At 26.1% G+C, this 5292-nt stretch overlaps 1 long non-coding RNA gene across 1 annotated transcript in view; it reads left to right on the top strand.

Annotated features, from left to right (window-relative positions):
* LOC111629479 overlaps positions 1-5292 on the top strand; it is a 10674-nt gene continuing 5382 nt past the window's right edge. The window contains exons 1-2 of the long non-coding RNA XR_002757335.1: positions 1-137; positions 237-273. This is a non-coding gene — a long non-coding RNA (uncharacterized LOC111629479). The remainder of the gene's footprint in view (positions 138-236; positions 274-5292) is intronic.

The following is a 5292-nucleotide window of genomic DNA, read 5'->3' as shown; positions in this document are numbered from 1 at the left end:
GTTCTGTTAGGTGTTTCCATCTGGTATCAAGTAAGCGATTTACGGTGAGCGGGAAAGTCAATTCCCGTCATGCCAAGCGCGACGGACATCGCTTTTTCAAACATGGCGTCGAAATATAACATCGGAGATCTCGTCTGGTAAGTCTTTATAAAAGATTAAATTAATAATTAAATGTAACTTTATAATAATAATTATTATTAGAAAATAAATAATTTAAAATCATTTTCGTGTTTTAGGGCGAAAATGAAGGGATTTTCACCCTGGCCGGCCAAGGTGAGCAGATGCTTTTGTTTAACCGTCGTTTTTCATATATTTAACATGATTAATACTTTTAGAAACTTTGATTTTTCAGTCATAAAAACTGACAAGAACATAAATATAACATTGATTCATGACATAATTACTGCATAATCCAGTTATAAACAATATTCAATTGATAATTATAAAATGACAGATAAACATTTTCATAATGTACAACCACATGACAATTACACAGATTATTGTATAAATGAATAATTAACACATGTTATAAACTTGTATCTATTTATTTGGTTTTGGAAGCTCTAAAGAGGAAAATTATTATTGATTATGAAACAAAATTTTTTTTATCAATTTGAAAATTGCTTTAAGTACAAAAACCTATTATACCTTGATAATGGTAAGTATAACTCTGCTCGAAAAGATACCTGATATGTGTGACAAAATTCAAAAAAATTGTAGATTGGATTTAGACTTAAAACGTCCTTAAATTTAAAAGGCCGTGGTTCTAAGGATTTACTAAAATGTAATGTGATAACATTATGTTTTAATAAATCCTTAGAACTGTAGCATTTAATAAATATATATAACTAATGGTTAGCTATTAAATACACAAAAACAATTCACAGGCTTGGATTCACTTGAGATTCTACATATTTTTTTATTTTCAAAAAATTTCTACATTTGTAATATTTTGCAGTTTTCTTAATTGCAATTATATGTAAAAAATATGAAAATAAATTTATTTTAATTAAAATTATGTTTGTGTGTGTGTATATAATATGTATACATATTATATACACACACATGTATATTTTCATTTCTAACTTTCTTATTTCTTCTCATCTAATATGCATGAATGGATGAATGGTTGATTCTGAAATCTGTAAACTTAAAAATTGTTATCCACATTAGTAATGCCACATGCAATTGAAAACTGGTACACTATGTTACATTATTTTTTAAAAAATTTTGAGTCGTAAAATGCTATAGAGTTGATCCATGTTTTAGAACTTTTGCTTATCTGGTCTTGTTTATTGTGTCACAAACTATTTGTAATAATAATGAAGTACATTTGTTTGAAAAATGTTTTGGAAAGTAACTTTCAGATGTTTTGATCACCTTTTTGATTTTAGAATTAATATATTATCAAAAGTACATAAAGTTGAAATTTTTTCATATGATTATTAAGTAAAGATAAATGTTTTTGTTCTATGTTGTTCAAAAAATTATCTATTTTTAAGGTTATGAAAAAACTCTATTTGTCATATAGTCACATCTAAATTTAGGCCATCTTCAGCAAATAAAAAACTGTAAATGGAATAAAACATTTTAATGACTTATAGAATTGAAAATATATGATTCTACCACTCATTTTAAATTTCTGTTTTATTTATAAAATTTAATTGAAGACAACGATTTAACTTTAGGCTGAAAACATTTTAATTGTTAAATATAACCTTTTAGTAATCTTAGAAATAGTACTTTTTTATTTTATATTACAATATAATCTACATTTTGTTGATTTTTTTTATCTGTGTTGCTGAAAGTTAAATGTTTATATTCTCTTATTAAAATGAGCTGTTTTTTTTTGTTTTTGATGTGAACTACTAAACATTGCTGAGTGATACACAATTATTATGTCACTCATAAGTGTGACATAATAATTGTGTTAAAAATCTTAAAAGACGTGTTTTAAAAATACTTAGTATGTCTATTCTAGAATTGAACACAAGTAGAACTTTTTTCTTCAACATTTTTAAGATCAGATCTTATCTAGCTTTGGAAGACTGATGTCAATCAATGGTTCTGTTCTTTTAAAATTTTATTTTTGATCTAAGTTTTGGAAGAATGGATCAGAATAGCTGTTTTAAATGTTAAACAGAATAAATTTCCTTTAATTTTTAAAATATAGCATTTTTATTATTGTTAATAAAGAGTTATAAAATCTAATTTGTAAGTATAAATGAGATATCTGAATATAAGTAAGAATATCCTTTAGCATTATTATGTTAAATGTTTAAAATTACCCAAAATTGTTATTCAAAATTTATATTTTACTGCACATATAAAAGTTTTCAAATTATTATTAATAGCTATAGATTTTAATCATCAGTAAAAATTAATTCTTTTACTTAAAGTTAAAATTTTGGTTTTATTAATATCTCATAACAAAATATGCAGAAAATAGATCATTAGTGTGAATTACATTTGTGAAACGTAAGTAAATCTGCAGTTTTTGAAAATATAAACTATCATTGACTAAACCAACCACTGTCATATACCATAGGGCTATACAGCAGTGGTTGGCTTTAGTAATATAGTGTATTGGGTTTTTGTAGTGTTGTTTGTTTAAACTATCACTTAATTTTCTAAATGAAATTGAACTGATATTTTACAATTTTGTAAGTGCTAATTATGGATAACTGCTGAAAATTTATTCTTGAAGTATTTTGATTTTTAAGAATAAAATTATGGATAAAAGCAGAACTTTCAATATTATTAAATATACAATTTTCTGATCAACTAATTTTAATGTATTTTATCTTTTGAATTATCATTATTTGAAATAAATAGCTTATTTTGAAGAAAGTGCCATTTCTACAAATTTTATAAATTTTTAATTAATAAGCATTTCACTTGAAACAAGCTTACATTTTCTCAGATCTTTAAGGCATACAAAATCAAATTTTGTTTAAAGCTTCGTGGAAAATTGTTTCAAGTGAAATTGTTAGCTTGTTTATTAAAATTTAAAATACTAGAAATGCCAAGTTTCTTCAGCAGTCACATTCATATGTGTATCTAGATTAGTTTAATATAAATAAATACAGTTTTTTAATACAAATATAGCATATAATGATATACAGTATATATATTTGAAGTTTATTTCTAAAAACAACTGAAATTATTGTTACAAAAATGTTTAAAAGTAATTGCAAGCTTACTAAATGATAAATTTATTCTCTTTGTTAATTCTGTATTTTACAAAATAAAATGCTACTTTTACCACTTTTACGTTTATGTTTTTTACAAGATATATATTAACAAGTTAATATAAAATTAATTAAAATGCAGTCATTTGTATTATTATATCAAGACTACACAATACCTTATTTCGGCATAAAATCAGTGTCTTGATATGTTTAGAACTTTTATCAGATGATTCCTAACATTATATTAATTGAGAAAAAATTAAGCTGGATTAAAATTTCATATTTTATATTGATACATTTTTACATTTATTAGATCATTTGTATTTTTAAATATTTATGTATAAATTAAATAGATTACTATAAATAATATGGGTTTTAGACTGATTATATATAAATATATTTGGGGTTCTATCACAGACCGCCTCTGACAGTCAATCCTGATATATTATAAATTATAATTTATAATATGTTGCATTGCTTTACAATTCTCTCCATGTATTTTTGTAATTTGTACATTTTTTGTAATATCAAATTTATATACTCTATTATGTTATGTATGTCAAAAAGTTGTAATAAAAAATAATAGTAAGACAATAGAAAACATTGCAATTTAAAATAATACAAGCAAATTAATAGTTGTAAATTTGTTTAAAATAGGCAAACACAGTAGGTAATCAATTAACGAACATAATTTGTTCCAAGCCCATGTTTGCTATCCGAATTGTTTGTTAACCAATTATCAATTTACCATAGATTTTTGTGGGAATTTGATAAATTTGTTCTGGAGACCCCTAAAAATAAATAAATAAATTATATACTTTGTTACTATGTTTATTTACATGTAATAACAAACTAAAAGCAATCTCCATTTTTTTCATGGATGGTACTGTACATCTTTGTTTCTCAAATACGATTTTCGTCGTTATTCCTTTATCTGCTTGAGTCTTTTTGATTATATCTTTCTTAGCTAGGATTGTATCTACTGTAGACCTGGCTTTATAAATATGAATTCTTTAGAACAATTCATATGAGTAAAATTGACAGTTAAAAGTTTTAATTTTAATATATGAATATTTTTAAGTATTTAATTCTAATTTCAGATAAAATCAAAAATTGGAAACTAAGCTTTTTTCTTATTTTTCTTTTGTTGGCACATTTTGTACATCAATAGAAAAATATTTTATTTATGACATTGGCATATTTCTTTGACATTTCCGTTTTCAGTGTGTCTCAACCTCCATGTTTTACATCTACATGAATGCTTTCCATAACTTTGAATATTTTCTCAACTGACAAATTGCATTTCACAGATTCACTTTTTATGATTAATGCTTTAATTTCACTATTCTTGAGAACATCAAATCTTTTAATCTTTGATATTACAAAGGTATCTTCTTCACAGCAGATTTAACCATTTTTTTTACTATTGAACACAAGACTGTGTTCAATAGTATTTCAATCTGCACCAAAAACCTATGTTAGCAATTAACGGCTTTACAAGGCACATGTGACTCGTACAGATGACACATCTGTACGAGTTAGGACAACAGACATAATTGCTTGTTTTCCCATGGGGCGGCACATACATTTTGATAACTGATAATCCTACATATAAATATCAACAACTCATAGCCCGAGTAGTAAATATCATCACCAAACGATCGCCTAAATATCGGGCTATAATATGGCTAATTAAATGATTGGAATAAAGTAATTTGACACTAGAGGTAGACGTTAGGTGCCATCTCTTAATTAAATTAATAATTAAAATTAAATAAATAAATCAATAAATAAATTTAGAATCTTCTGGAATAAAAGAACTGGCCCGGGGCGGGACTCGAACCCGCAGCCTCCGCTTGCCGTGCGGCGCGCTTACCAGTTACGCTACCCAGACCCTCGAGCTAGTCTTCGCTTCCAGAAGTATATTAGATTTAGATATAACCTTACTTGGTTAAATACATCACTGACTGGGGACGACTCCTTCGCCCACGGCCATAGCGGCACTCAGCCAGCTAACGCAACACCCGGCGAGGTATATATATATATATAAATCAACAACTCATAGCCCGAGTAGTAAATACATCACCAAACGATCGCCTAA

The sequence above is a fragment of the Centruroides sculpturatus genome, unplaced genomic scaffold (assembly GCF_000671375.1).
Source record: "Centruroides sculpturatus isolate CEXI.00-Female unplaced genomic scaffold, Cexi_2.0 scaffold85, whole genome shotgun sequence".
Taxonomy (NCBI): domain Eukaryota; kingdom Metazoa; phylum Arthropoda; class Arachnida; order Scorpiones; family Buthidae; genus Centruroides; species Centruroides sculpturatus.
The sequence above is the reverse complement of the archived record's forward strand: the minus strand, read 5'-3'. Positions and strand labels throughout refer to the sequence as shown.